The 15,952-nt window shown below is 47.0% G+C and overlaps 1 protein-coding gene across 3 annotated transcripts in view; it reads right to left on the bottom strand.

Annotated features, from left to right (window-relative positions):
• Positions 1-15,952, bottom strand: part of LOC144821473 (uncharacterized) — a 616,628-nt gene that overhangs the window by 130,222 nt on the left and 470,454 nt on the right. The gene's annotated exons all lie outside the window — the stretch shown is intronic.

Raw genomic sequence — 15,952 nt, 5'->3', positions numbered from 1 at the left:
CATCAGCCTAATTCTAATGGTTACCTTAACCCGAGCCTAACATTTTAAAAAATATATATTTTTATTAACCTTTTTCCCCAGCATAACATTATAATTTTACGAGCTACACTGTGTAACCGGAGCCTAACTTTAATTCTATCTTAACATTTACTCTTACAAGAACACTAATCTGATTATCTGACCATAACGTTATCCCTAATCCTTACCCAGACCCAAAATTGACCCTTACTTTAAGCCTATTCTTATTCCTAGCTGTAATGATGTATGTGAGCGTGCTAGTGGTTGAGGGGTGGAGACGGGGCAGGACAGGAAAGGGAGGTGATTAGAACGGAAAGGGGCAGAGTAGAGTAGGGACGTGAAGGGAACAGTCGTGTAGAATAAAGCACGTTGAACAAGACCAGAGTCCGTGTCCATTTATTTTAGAAGGACTCATCTGGCGACGAGGGTGGTGAGGTAGCGCATTGCCTGATCGCGCTGCTTCCCGACTTCCGAAGACCTGTTCCTGTGACGCCGCCTGCGTGGTGTCGCCGCTGCGGTGAGCGCGGTAACCTGGGTGCCCACCCCAGCTGAGCTGCATGTGCCTGGTGACGCTGTCAGCATCGTTTATTGTCCCCGAGTTCACCGGTTCGTGAGCTGCAGGGAGTGGTGCCAGCAAGTGCGGAGGTGCACCGGGATCTGGGTGTCCACCCCAGTCACGTGTGCTGCACAAGAATTAGCTGTTTGCTGCCGGGAGCCCACTCCGGTCTTACCTACTGCCCAGGAGTTGCTGATTGAGGCCAGGAGCCCACCCCGGTCTGCTCTATCGCCGTGATCATCTGCCCGGTGAGTGCATGCCGGTGTATGCCGAGGCCCGAGGTTGTGTGGATCTGAGCCAAATCTCGTGGGAAGCGAGATTTTGACGGCGGTGGCCATTTTGAGGTCAGGCATCTGCACCTATCCCCTGCCAGGGATAGCCGGCGGCCATTTTGGAGTCAGGCAGCAGTGGTCCCTTCATCAAGCACATGCAAATGCAAGACTGGAAACTACATTTTAGTGCCACATTACTGTTGCTGTACAACAAGGGAAAGGCAAACAGGCGTTCCACACACACACATTGTCCCTACAGTGGATATATACAGTGATATATTAAGTGAACCCAGCAAGTGCGTGACAGAGCACGTTTGGTACCGCCGCAAGTAGCTATCTGAAAGTACTAGTGCGTCAAAAGAAAAGCTGTCTGCAAGGATGTCAGGATCACCATCACGTAGAGCTCAAGCCACAGCCGGTGCCAGCCGACCAGGCATGATGGGTGTCTCCTTCCTACGCCCACCTGAACTGCTTGCACTTGTGGCGGGAGGAGGAATGGGCCTTCGATGGCAGGAGTGGCTTGAGGACTTTGAAGATTTCATGCAAGGGTCTCATGTGACAGAAGAAGATCAGAAATTAATCACATTGCGTAACCTCATAGGAAAGGAGGTTGGGCAACTCATAAAAGAACTTCCCACTGGGGATGCTGTGTCATATGCCAAAGTGCGCTACGCACTAAACAGGAAGTTTCTACATAAAAGGAATGCTGACTACGAAAGATACACTTTCAACCTAGCCTCGCAAGAGAAGGAAGAACCCATGAGCACATTCATCACACGGCTTCGACCGTTGGCTCGATATTGTGAATTTGACACGTTCTCCACTGAAGATGCTCTTAGATTACGCATCATAGAAGGCTGTCAATCGGAGTCACTAAGAAGGGGACTACTAAAAAAAAGCTACACCTTGGATGAAATTGAAGAGATGACTAGAGTTCATGACCAGGCGGAGGAACACGCTAAGAAGATGGAGGCAGGGCGTAACGAGAAGCGAGAACAAGCCTTCCGACTTCAATCTCGCATCACCCGCAGGTCCTCTCATGGTAGACAAAGATCCTCTATACCTAAAACTCATCATCAACACGCGGGTCGCAGACGTCGCAGCTCAAGTAAAACGGAGAAGAGACGGGAACGTCAGCTCAAGTGTTATCGGTGCGGATACGACTTCCCTCACACGGCTGCATGCCCAGCCCTTGGGCAACAGTGCCGGAAATCTGGGAGGGACAATCATTTTGAAAATGTCTGTGGAGAATATCGGAAAGACAAGCAGAGAGACTATGGCAGGTCATCTCATCCAGTGACCACACGCCATCACGCCAAAGCAGTTCGAGATCGCCGAAGATCGTCCACTGGATCCTCACAATCAAGTGGTGTATCACATAAGTCATATTGGTCAAGGAGGTCGCCGTCACAAGAATCGAGGTCACCATCGCCTGCATCACAGGACAGTGATGAATACATCTGCATGGTGGTAGACCCTGATCAACTCAAGAAATACCCGCGACTAGATATTCGGGTGGGTGATCATGCGGCTAAATTTGTGCTTGACAGTGGCGCGTCCTTAAATTATATTCCAGTGACAGAATATTGCAGAATGAATCCAACCCCTCCGTTGAGGCCGGCACATGTGAGGGTGTACACATGGATGTCGAGAAAAGCACTTCCCTGTCTAGGAAAATTTGCAACCACTCTCAGTCACAAGGATCACACCATGTCCGCTCACATACATGTGATCGAGGGACCAGAGGCAGATTGCCTTCTCAGCCTTCCCACTGCTGAACGACTCAGACTGGTAGAGATCCTCTACAGGGTAAGTGACGACCCGGACATCATCCACAAGTTTCCCAAATTGTTCACCGGACTTGGAAAAATGGCTCACTGTCAGGTGCGCCTACACATCAATGAACAGGTGACCCCCGTAGCTCAGCATCACAGAAGGGTTCCATTTCATCTCCAAAGGGCCGTTGAAGAGGAATTACAAGAACTACTGCAAGCTGGCATCATCGAACGGACAGATGGACCCACCCCATGGGTTTCTCCAGTGGTGATTGTGCCAAAAAAGGGTACACCGGACAAAGTGCACCTCTGTGTTGACATGAGGGCACCCAACACCGCCATTGAGCGAGAACGACACCCGGGGCCGCACTTGAGTGACATGATTGCGTCCCTCAACGGAGCTCAAGTATTCTCCAAGTTGGACCTTAACAAAGGATATCATCAACTTGAGCTACATGAGAAATCACGGTACATCACCCCATTTGCTACTCACCTCGGACTCTTCAGATACAAGCGGCTCAGTTTTGGGGTCTCCTCTGCAGCTGAGATCTTTCAAGAAGCCATAAGAAAGACAATTCACCAAATGCCTTAAATGACAGTGACGACATCCTGGTTTATGGTGCAACAGTGCAAGAGCATGACACTGCACTAGACAGAGTTTGTCATGCCTTGCTAGACGCCAATCTCACTTTAAATAAAGAAAAATGCGAATTTCATAAGTCCACGTTGAAATTCTTCGGACATATATTCTCAGGTGCAGGGATGAAGCCAGACCCTGAAAAGGTAGCAGCTTTGAACAACACCACGAGTCCTTAGGATGCAGGAGATGTGCGATCCTTTCTGGGAATGGCAAGCTACTGTGCTAGGTACATAAGAGACTATGCCACCATCAGCTAACCACTGAGTAAACTCACAAAACAAGGACACCCATTCAAATGGACAATGCAATGTGAGAAAGCCTTCCAGGAAATTAAAATGGCAGTTGAATCCGCCAACAACTTGGCATACTTCAATCCTAAGAGGAAAACGGAAATCACAGTTGATGCCAGCCCTGTTGGCTTAGGAGCCATATTGGCTCAGTTTGATCATGACACTGACCAACGACACATTGTTGCTTACGCCAGCATGAGTCTTACGGACACAGAAAGGGCCTATTCTCAGCCTGAGAAGTAGAGCCTAGCCGTTGTATGGGCATGCGAACATTTTCACATCTTCGTGTATGGCAAACACTTCACGTTGGTAACAGACCACCAAGCCTTGATCACCATCTTTGGCAATCCCCGAACTAATATGCCTCCCAGGATAGAACGATGGGGTCTCCATCTCCAAGAGTACACATACACCATCATACACAGGCCCGGGAAAGCTGCTAATCCTGCTGACTATATGTCAAGGCACCCCGAGGTCACGACCACATCTGGACCCTCCCTAGCTGAAGAGTACATCCATTTTGTGGTTGACCACGCCAGACCACCGGCTGTTCCGCTAGAAGCCATCTGGGATGCTACTAACCAAGACGCTATCTTGCAACAGGTGAAACACCGCATTCGCACAAACAGTTGGCGGCATTCTAACGAGAATGAGCTAAGAGAACTGAGGGAAAGGCAAGAACTGATTGCGTTCAAACATGTGAAAGATGAACTCTCTGTAGCTGCGGATGGACTTGTGCTTCGAGACCAAAGTATAGTCATCCCCATACAACTTCGCCAAGGTGTCATCAACCTGTCGCATGAAGGACATTGTGAAGTGGTGGCGACCAAGAGAGCCCTCAGAGAGAGAGAGTTTAGTTCCCGCTACTAGATCAGATGGTAGAACTGACGCTGAAAGACCGTCCCCAGTGCCAACTGGTGAGCCAGGGAGAGCCCCCCGCTCCCCTTCAAATGTGTACATTACCCAATGGTGTCTGGCAAGATGTTGCCCTGGACTTCTTTGGTCCTCTTCAATCTGGGAAATATATTCTAGTTATCATGGACGAATACTCGAGGTTTCGCTGCATGGGGCATACCGAAAACAATCAAAACGGATAACGGATCGCCATTCAACGGGCAGGAGTTTGGGGAATTTGCCCAACATCTTAATTTCAAACATCGCAAGATTACCCCTCTATGGCCACAGGCCATCGGAATGGTCGAAAGGTTTATGGCCACCCTGAAGAAAACACTCCAACAAGCGGCACTTGACAAGAGGGATCCACAAGTTGCCTTAAACGAAGTCTTACGAGCATATCGAACAACCCCACATGCTACACCTGGCAAGTGCCCCGCTACTCTAATGTTGGGGCGATCCATATGGACCAGGATACCAACTCTGGATGATGCCTTACAATCTACAACACACGACCTTGACCATGATGATCTCGCTGCAACTGATCAGAAGAACAAAGAAAAGATGAAATCATATGCGGACAATCGGAGGAGAGCCAGAACTCCGTCCATTCAGGAAGGGGACTGGGTGTTGGTTAAGCAGGAACAACAGAGGAAAACGGACTGTCGTTATCGAGCTGAGCCATTAATGGTCACTCAGCAAAAAGGAACTATGATCAACGCGGAATCTGAAAACAAGAGGATCACAAGAAATGTATCACACTTTCAGAAATGCCCTTCTACGGTCAAGGATGCTCTCACCAATTCATCGAAGGTCATGTCTGGTGAGAACGCAGCAGCTGTCAGCGCTCCGTCAAGGCCTGTGAATCCTGTCGAATCTGAGAGTGAGAGCCCTGAAGTTCATCTTAGACCGCGACGAACCATCCGAAGACCTACACCAAACTACACCAAAATAATCTGGAACATGCCAAACTTAAAATATAAAATACTCCATGTGGCAAAGCTACCTTGCTCTTTCTTCATATCACCCAACCACAGTCCCTTACGAGCACGATGGTCACAGATGCTGGTGTCAGGAACATTGACACTGTTGACACTCTAAACTAATTAACATGAAGGTGGTTCAGTTCGCAGGAAAGAGAATCCAGTTCCCAATAATTACACATCCAAGAAAAGTAGGTTTCTCCAGTTGTCAATTTTGCAGATTTATTCAGATATCAAAGATGTCATCCCAGAAAGCAAACGTTAATCATAATTAGGAAAATTAGCATAAATCAAATCAAAATAATAAGAATAAAAGAACCTGTCTAACCCGCTCTAGATAAAAGAATAGTAGTTCTCTTGATTATGAACAGAGCTAGCAGAATAAAATAATGTGGCCAATACCTGTCTGAAACAAGCATTGGCAAAGCCAGTAGGGCTTGTTTGTGCAAGAGGTACTAGCTTTGGCAATGCGTTTAAGCCATGTTGTACACCAGCACAGCTGTTGTTCAGTATGGCTAGAAATTAGTGGTGTAGAGAAGAGTAGAAGAGATAGCGTGGAGTAGAATGTAGTGGCGTGGAGTGGCACAGAGTGTAGTGCTGTAGAGTGGAGTAGACTGGAGTGGCGTAGAGTAGCATGGGGTTGAGTGGAGTAGAGAGGCATAGAGTAGATTGGTGTAGAGTGGAGTGACAGTAGAGTGGCACAGAGTAGACTAGAATGGAGTGGTGTCGTCTGTAGTGGCGTAGAATGTAGTGGCATACAGTGGAATGCTGTGGAGTAGAGTGGAATAAAGTGTCAGAGTAGAGTGATGTACAGTGGCTTGGCATAGATTGGGGTGGTGTAGAGTGGAGTAGAGTGTCGTAGATTGAAGTGGAATAGCATAGAGTTGTGAACAGTGTCAGAGTGTCACAGAGTAGAGTAGAATGGCGTGGAGTGGCTTAGACTGTAGTGGCATAGAGCATTGTGGCGTGTTGTAGTGTAGAGCAGAGTGGTGTAGAGGTAAGTGCTGTGGAGTGGCGTAGAGTTTTGAAGAATGGAGTGTCAGAGTGGAGTGGCATAGAGTAGAGTGGAGTAGAGGGGAATGGAGTGGCTTAAAGTGGAGTGGTATAGAGTGGAGTAGTGTGCTGTAGAGTGGGGTCACCTTACCCCACTCTACAGCACACTACTCCACTCTATAAGGCCACACGTCCATGATCACAAACTCTGGGGAAGGCCGATTGTGGTGGCACTGGGGAGGGACGGTAAATCCCATTTATCAAAATTGTTCTTAACACAAACTGAAGTTTTATTATTGTTTTAATAGGCCGTCTGCTTTTACTGTAATGATTTTAAATAATTGTACAGTTAATAATAAAATACAAATACTCCACTCTATACCGCTCCACTTTAAGAGTGGCATGGAGCAGAGTAGAGTGTAGGGGAGTGGAGTGGAGTGGAGTGGAGTGGAATAGAGTAGAGTGGTGTACAGAGGAGTGGAGTAGTGTACAGAGGAGAAGAGTGGCCTAGAGTGGAGTGGCGTAGAGTGGAGTAGTGTGTTGTAGAGTGGAGTGACAGAGTGGAGTAGACTGTCACTGAGGGAAGCTGAATGACAAAGTGCAGTGGCTAGGATTGTCTTACAGTGGAGTGGCATAGAGTGGAGTAGTGTATCATAAAGCTCAATAAGTGGAGTTGAGTGTCAGAGAGTGGCATGTAGTGGTTTAAAGTGAAGTGGTGTAGACTGTAGTGGCGTAGAGTGGATTAATGTGAAGAACCATAGAGTGGAGCGTCTTAGATTGGAATAGAGTGGAGTGACAGAGTGGAGTAGTGTGTCAGAGTGAAGTATCGTAGTGTGCTGTGGAGTAGAGTAGAGTGGTGTAGAGTGGACTGGCTTACACACAGGTTGCTTAGAATGGATTCACCTACAGTAACGTGGAGTGGCTAAGAGAGGCATGGTATGTCATAGAGTAGAGTGTTTTGTGTTCTAGAGTGTAGTGGCATAGAGTTGAATGGCCTACTGGAGTACCTTAGAGTGGAGTAGTGTGTTATAGAGTGGTGTGGAATGGAGAGGAGCAGAGTAGAGTGATTGTAGCCTTATGAAAGTTCCAGCACTAGCTGATATAGTAGTCTAACAATCCAAAAACACGCACAGCTTCACTTTTTTTACATGTCCATGTGGATCAGAGAAGGACAAAACAATTGCACGCACAAGGAGTCGTCCTTGCACAATTGGTGTCAAGTGCAAAGCTCATGTAAAGCGCTCCAACACCTTTGGGCCAACTTCACACTAAATAAAAATGATAAAAGAAAAAAATAGTGCCTAAATCACAGTGCGAGCAGCAGACGTACACTAATTAAGATAAATCAATCTATACTTAGTCCATGCGCCCCTGAAAAAAGAAAGTGATGTCTCACACATGCTGCCAAATTAGAAAAAAGCCAAAACATGGGAAAAATGACCGCAGATGGTAAGTAATGGGCGGGTGAAAAACCCCTTTTTATGTTTTTGTTTCTTATTTAGATACAATAGTTTGGCTAGTCAACCAAGTAAAAAGCAGTGCTTCTAAAATGTGCAGTGCAAACTAGCTAAAATCTAAAATAGGGGGCGTGACCAACCAACATGGCCGATCGGATGCGATTCCGATCGGCTCCTTCCCAGGCCCAGCAGATTAGGTGGCAATAAAGCATCTTACCGGCTTGGCAGGCTTAGCTCCGCAATGCAGAGGTGGCGCTGAACACCGGGGACTGCTATGATGCGCTTGGGGTCCCGGTGTGTGAACAGAAGAGCTCAGGGGAGGAGAAGGAAGCACAGCGGCGCCAGAGAGAAAATGGCAGTCGCCCAGGCTCTGGGACCAAGAGCGCAGGGTTGCTGAGTTCCTGCATCTTCTTGCAGCGGCTTTGCTCCAAGGAGTCTTGCCGCCGGCGATCGCGGGGGAACACGCCTGATTGTCTCGGCTCCTCTGACGTCCCCGGTGACAGGCTGAAGCAGTACGTGTGACCGACCTGAGCCAGTCGCGGCGCTCAACAAAATGGCGGGCGGCTGCTGCGAGGAGGTTACGATCGGCCAGACCTGATGGCCCTGCATGTGTTGGCCTCTTTGCACAGGGATGAAGCGCCGCTCCAGCCTCGAGACAACCTAGCTGCCGAACATTGCTGAGTCACGTGAAGTCAGTCTAATTCATGCTGAGTGAGTCTGAGACCCCTTTTGTTTCTGACAGTGCCCCAGGGGTATCTTCAGAGGAGCTGCATGCCTCTCTCCTTTTGGGACTGGACATAAATTGGAAAATCGTTGGGACAAGGAGTTTATAGGCAGGGGACTGGAGACCCGCTCTGAAGATGCACAGTAGAGGGGTGCCTGACCAACATGGCTGCCAAGAAGGCTCACCTTACCGGCTTGCAGCCCCCACGAGCCGCCTGCACGAAAAGATACCTGCCCCGCTGGGAGAGTCAAAAGAGTGCGCCGAGGCGGACGCTGGTTGGCATCATCTTTGCTCCTGCTGTATCTCGCGGGCTGTCAGGTGGGTTGAACACGTTTGATCTGGCCGGGCGCCTGGAGGAGAGGAGCAGTGTGGTCCCGGGAGCGGAGGAGTGAGTGAAGGGGTCCCTACTAGTGGCTATCAGGGGCGTACAGCTTCCACGCATTTGAGGGGCGGACGAGCGCTGCCCATGTGGAGTGCCCCCCTATGCCACTCAAGAACCACCTCAATAACAGGGTCTCCAACTACTTCACGTCGGCTGGTAAGGGGGCGGCGGAGGTACGGCCGGGCATGGCGCTGACCCGAGAAGATCTCTTATCTTCCCTGCGCGAGTTTAAACAGGAGTTGCGCACTGAGCTACGAGCGGACATCAAGGCAGAAATGGAGGCCTCCTTTGAAACCTTCCGCGTGGAGGTGTGTGGGAAACTCGTAGCTGTCCAAGCAGATGTTGACTCAGTGGTAACGCGTACACTTGCTCTTGAAGCGCAACAGAATGTGACTGTTAAGATTAAATGCCTGGAAGAAAGCACAGCTGACTTATGCAGACAACTACGCGATTCATAACTCAAATGCGAAGATTTGGAAAACCGCTCTCGCCGCGACAATATAAGAGTCCGAGGCCTGGTGGAGGATTGCGAGGGCCCAGACCTGGAGGCATTCATGGTAAGCCTCTTCTCTGCAGCGCTCAGGGAGGATGGCCCGGAAGTCCGGTTGGATAGAGTACTTAAAGTTGGCCAGCGCCTGCCGGGGGGGAACAGTCGCCCGTGGGACGCCCTGGCTAAGTTCAGCTCATTCAAGATCAAAGAAATGGTCCTGCAAAAGGCTAGGGCCTCAGACACACTCGCCTTCAAACTACCACGTGTACGCTCTATCAGGATGTAGCTCAAGCCACTCTTTTGCGTCGCCAACAGTTCCGACCTGTCACTGAACAGTGCAGTGAGGGCTGGGCCTTGTTACTCACATTGCTATGTTAGCATAGGCTTATTAGAAGTTTAGTGCCATTTTTCCTTTTTGCTGCTTTTGCACACAACACTGCATTTAACTCTTGTTGTAAGTTAGGCGAAATGCTTCACGTGAAAATGGCTTGTTTACAGCATCCCTAGATTTACATTGTGACTCTAGTCTGCACATTGAGTGCTAAATCCTCCAAGGTTATCATAACAAGGTAGCTGTTGTTCGGGCTGATCGGCTCACGTTCTAGCCATAAAATATATGCAGCTGCAAGACAACGTGATTCTGGCGCCTTTAATAATGGACTGTAAGCATGATTTCAGGCACTTGGAAGAAGCCCGTTTTTCCAGAGAGACAGAGATCTTTTGCAGATCCTGATGTGATTCACACCTGCTGATCTTGGAGGTATGGGGTCCCACAAACAAGCCTAAGAGACCATCAATATTTTATAAAACATAGTTCCTAGCTAGGGAGGGTGATTTACTAGGTGCTATAGTACCTATTTCACCATCATTATAATATGAGTTCTCCATTTGAGTTTTATGGCATTGTAACACTGCTGATCATATTATTTCTAATCATATGTCTGCTTATGTTAGCAAAAATATTGCATCTTAGAGCACGTCGTTAAAATAAATATTTTAACCTTTCCGTGTCTATGTTTACTCCTGTTGTGGACTGGTATGAGAGTATAACGAAAGAGTGTTCTTGTTTCCCACCATTCCTGAGTATAACCTAAGTCGCATGTTCTGGGTTGCCTAATCATTGGTTCCTTTGCTATAGGACGAAGAGCTAATGTGACACTGATGCTAGCTGGTTAGGGTTTCTAGGCACTAAGGTGAGTTTTTTGGTACACCACAATTCACTGAGGTCCTGGGTCTCTGTGCACAGTTCTGTGTAGGAGCAGAATCCTTGCGACAGATCCAAACTGGAAATGTTGTAGGATGAATTATGTAACATAGTCTGTAAATCACTAAGGGATCTACTGGTGTAATTATTCCAATTGGAGTATTCTCCCAAATCAGGAATAGAGGGAGCTTTTAATTGTTTAGACGTAGCCAATCCAAAGCAGGTGGTTTGTGAAATAGTCGAATTCAGAAACAACATATGGTTCGGGATAAGACATGCACGATGCAAAGCATCAGTGACTTACACTTGGCAATTTTTAGAAACCCAAACAGATTTAAAATAAAAAATCTCTCTCCACAGCTCATAGCCCCCTACAGCCAATTGCTCAACAAAGGACTTCGAATACAATAGTTTTGTGTGGGTGAGTCTAACTATGGAAGAGGACTTCTCAGTCATCTTAAAATAAAATGCATCAGGATTTGATTGATTAAACTCAGTAAAGTAAGAAAACTTTTTCAAAAGAGTTTTGGAGCTGCCTTCGGCATTAGCGGGTCAAAGTTCCTATTGTGTGTAATTAACCGTATTTCTAAATGTGTTTGCTTTGTGCAGAAAATGATTGCCATGGTAACAGAATAGATCAGCATAATTATCAGAATCTAAGTACAAATCTTCAGCATCAAAGGCAGCATAATATTTCAAATCAGAAAACAGAGCCTCTACGGCTTGGACGTCCCAATCATCAGAGCGAATATTTTGTTTAACCACATCCCCCATTGAAACATCAAGTACATTAGGGACATTTATAACCTCTGTGGGCCTGTGGATCTGAAATTTTACAGCATCCCATATAATCCCATCTAAGACAGGCCAAGCAGTGATATTCACAAAAGTCTGGTCCCTCTTCATTCTGTGTGATGAGGAGTGGGGTGCCAAAGTTCCGTCAATTAGTCTAATTGTAGTTCTTTCTTTAACATAGTGTCCATTCACAAAACGGAAAAAATACACCACAAATCCAATGGACATGAATAAAAAAATTGAAAAAAGCACCAGCCAAATGTAGGTCCATGGAGGAATTAAAAAATGTTTTTTAAACCATACAGCAAAAATCGAAACTTTTGAAGGAGACTTTGATGTGGCAGAGTCAGTGTCAAATGAAAAACGGAATTGATTAGCCCCACAGGTCTCTGAATCAGGCATGGACAAATCTGTGGGATATGTGTACTCAGTTTCATTAACGGGATCAGCAGTCGGAGGATTCAGTAAAGGATTTGCAACTGTAGTCATCTTGATGGCAACATCAGGTCCGGCAGCAGCAGGTGTTGGAGCCAAAACAGAGTTTCGCAGCATAGCTGGACACGAGACCGCAGGTGTCATACTGAGAAGAATCGGCCACTCTGTGTAGTTTGACATTGTCAATAGAGATGTAGCTGTTTTCCTTTCAACCAGGAAGTGGAGGTAAAATCCCTTACGACAGTTTGAGAATCAGCACTCCTTTGGGGCCACAACCACAAAAAGCGCGTGCACGAATCAACTGCAACTAAGATATACTAATACGCAGTATCAGAGGAGAAAGGACCGCTGTGATCTAAATAAACACACGCAAGTGGTTTATTAGATATGTACAACTTTGTCTGGGGCAGGCGTGCAGCAGTAGAAGGCTTAATCTGATGGCAAACGTCACAATGAAGGACATAATCACGCGTTTGTTTGTACAATCCGCACCACCGGTAACGCTGTTGTAGGAGAGATACAGTAGCTGACACGCCGGCATGTACTCAGGCCATGCCCTCGTTAGCTGCCGTAATCAAAGTCTGCCTGCGGTCCGCGTTGGGAATCAACCTGTCAACAACGTTGTTAATTCTCGCATAAGCAACTTTATCAGGACTTTAATTAAGAATATTTAGAAGGGGAAAACTTTTGGGTAATTACCTCCTTTCTCTGTTGCGGCAATAGCTGCCAAGATGTCATCATCAATCTCACTTTTGGAACGTGTAACTGCTGCTACTATGTTGCAACTGCTGTCGCGGCCACTTTATTGGCAAGACTGTTGGCAACAGCGTGAACTCCGACACGCTGGTGACCAAGAGTATGGATTACAAACACGAGTGGGAGCCGTTCTTTAAGTTCAGCCACTCGAACCCTGATCATTTTATGTTTTTTGTGCGACCTTTGGAGTCACTATAGTCATTTTGAGTCCAAAAGGATAAATTGTCATTGTATGACTGAACACAGTAGTAAGAGTCACTTACGATAAGAGTAGTCACACTGGGATCTGCGTACTCCAGTGCAAGCATCAGAGCACGAAGATCTGCCAATTGGGCGGTACAGTCCCCTAATGTCTTTGTATGCACGACATCAGACTTTAATTCACCATCCATCATAGTACCAGCCACTATTGCGCAGGCCGAAGAATATGTGTGCTTTGAACCCGTAGCCGCTTGCTCAGAACCGTCAGTGTAAATGATACAATGGAAACCCTCTAATGGCCGTATGGAGCAGAATGAATGAATTCATACTGCAAAAAACACCTGAGTCTGCAGAGAGGAATCAAAAATAAACGTGACATCCAGAGATGTCAAGAACGTGGCCCATTGTATCCCCCTCGGGTGCAAAGCCTTCGAATTTGATACACTGGTTTTCGTCAACTGACTTCAAGGAAGGATACGGAGTAAGAACGAAAATGCGCTTTCCCTGTGAAGGTGTACGTTCTTTAAGAATCGCCATTTGCACTGCTGTCAAAACTTTTCACAGTGGAAAACCGCAACTCAGACGAAGTGTACAAGTGTGACTTGTAAGCGATAGGGACTGTGTCGCCCTCATTAAAAGTGAGGTACGTGAAACCCACCGCCCCTGGTACGATTCTTATCACCAGGTTGGTGTGGTTATCACGAGTCAACAAGAATTTAGATTCTAGAAGATCAGCCTGCAAAGATTGCAAGATGGTTGAATGGGCAGGCAACCAGCACGATTTAGAGAAAGTAGGTTGTACCAAAGCGTAAAGAGGCTTGATACGCTGGGCATAATCGGGAATATAAGTACGCCTTCGAATTTGATACACTGGCTTTCGTCACTGCCTCCAAGGAAGGATACGGAGTAAGAACGAAAATGCGATTTCCCTGTGACAGTGTACGTTCCTTAAGAATCGCCATTTGCACTGCTGTCAAAACGTTTTCACAGTGGAAAACCGCAACTCAGACGAAGTGTACAAGTGTGACTTGTAAGCGATAGGGACTGTGTCACCCTCATTAAAAGTGAGGTACGTGAAACCCACCGCCCCTGGTACGATTCTTATCACCAGGTTGGTGTGGTTATCACGAGTCAACAAGAATTTAGATTCTAGAAGATCAGCCTGCAAAGATTGCAAGATGGTTGAATGGGCAGGCAGCCAGCACGATTTAGAGAAAGTAGGTTGTACCAAAGCGTAAAGAGGCTTGATACGTTGGGCATAATCGGGAATATAAGTACGCCCCAATTTTTTTTTTTTTTTTTAATTCTTTATTGCATTTCCAGTAAGATTACATCAATGTGCAATCTCAATCCCCAACAAAGAAGTACGCCCAAAATTTAAAAAGCCCAGTAAAGACTGTAGTTTTTTCAGTGTTGAGGGAGCGCGCAGCTGTGCGCATTTCTCCATGAACTGAGGTGCCAAACCTCGACTTTCATTATTGAGCTCGTAGCCCAGGAACAACACTGTGTACTCTGCAAAGTGATATTTTGCAAAGTTGAATTTATAGCCAAAATCCGCAAAATGGCAAATAATGTGGTCTGCATGGCACAGATGCAGCCATGATTCGTCATCTGTGAGATAAATGCCATCCACATATGAACAGGCATCTGGGTCGAGCCCCTCTAAAAGACTATGCGGGCGGCAAAGACTCCTGGACTGTTTTTGTAGCCCATAGCCAAACATCGGAATTGGCGTTGTTTGTCATCACTGGTAAAAGCTGTCCATTGACTACTAATAGGGGACAGATTGTGGGCAAAGAAGCCATTGGATATGTCAAGTGTGGTTTTAAACCTTTTGCGCACGAGACTATCCACTAGAGCAGAACTGTGAGTATTCTGTACTGGATACGTACGACAATGAGAGTTCAGGTGGCGGTAATCCAATACCAAACTGTACGAGCCATCAGGCTTAGTCACAGTAAAAAGAGGATTATTCATCGGAGACACACACGTTTCCATCACACCTTGATGTTCCAATTGTTCAAGGATTTCAGCCACGGGAGCTTTCGCTTCACGTCGCATGGGGTATTGGAGTTAAGGCTGTGGCATAGACCGTAAGGGAATCTCATGTCTGGGGGAAAATGTGTCCCAACCACAGTGAGTACGGTATAAAGCCGGCACAAGCCCCTTAGCCCAATCTTCTGCAAAATGCATGTTCGCTCTTTCGGCACTGTGTGCGCGAAACTAGGGAGGATTACCTCCTCCCCTTGCGGAGCTGCTAAAACAAACGGTGGGGGCCAGTCGACCACCGCCAAACAAAATGTCATAGGTACTAGTTAGATTTTCCAAAATACCCCTTTTATGGTACGTTGTATGTCACCTTCAATTAAAAGGACAATTTCAAATAATATTTCAGGGGGAGCCACTCTAGTGTCAGCCGTCTTAGCTACAACAAATATGTCAGTCGCTGTCACCTTCAGTAGTGGACGCAGCGCCTCTCGCACTACGGTAATCTCTCCCGCGCTGTCCAACAGCGTCAGCGCACATGTCAGATTCCGAAGCTGCGTTCTCACTATCTGTGGCATATCTCGCTGTTACAGCAGCAACTTTCTTCTTCTGAAACTGGGGTCTCTGACGTGAAGAGTCGTCCTGCTTGCCTTTACCGTCAGCCTTGCGGCCGCCATCTCCTCCTCCGATGGGTGAGACCGATGAATCCTGCAAAGAGTGCGGAGAACGTTGATCAGGAACCTGAAAACGATCAGGTGACTTAATCGTAGCGCATTCGCGCAATTCATAAGTGCGCTCAGTAGACACAGGTATTGGCGAGGCGAGACCCCTGTTTCTGTTGCTTTTTCTCCTGTTTTTTATTTTTAGTCCAAGTCTGTTTTGGACCTTAGGGGCGATCATCTTTGTCAGACTTCACTGCCTGTATTTGCTTTTGCGCTGCCTTGGCAAAAGGCTTAACACCTAAACTATTATGGCCAATGGTCTTATAAGCCACTGCGATAATTTTCGGTAACTGACGGGGTTTCTCTGCATCTGGGACATCGCACAAAGCATTAGACACCTGGAAGCTTACAGCACCTCCCTTAACTTTAGCAAGGACAA

Source organism: Lissotriton helveticus, chromosome 1_1 (assembly GCF_964261635.1).
Source record: "Lissotriton helveticus chromosome 1_1, aLisHel1.1, whole genome shotgun sequence".
NCBI lineage: Eukaryota > Metazoa > Chordata > Amphibia > Caudata > Salamandridae > Lissotriton > Lissotriton helveticus.
This window is presented reverse-complemented; position numbering and strand designations above follow the sequence as displayed.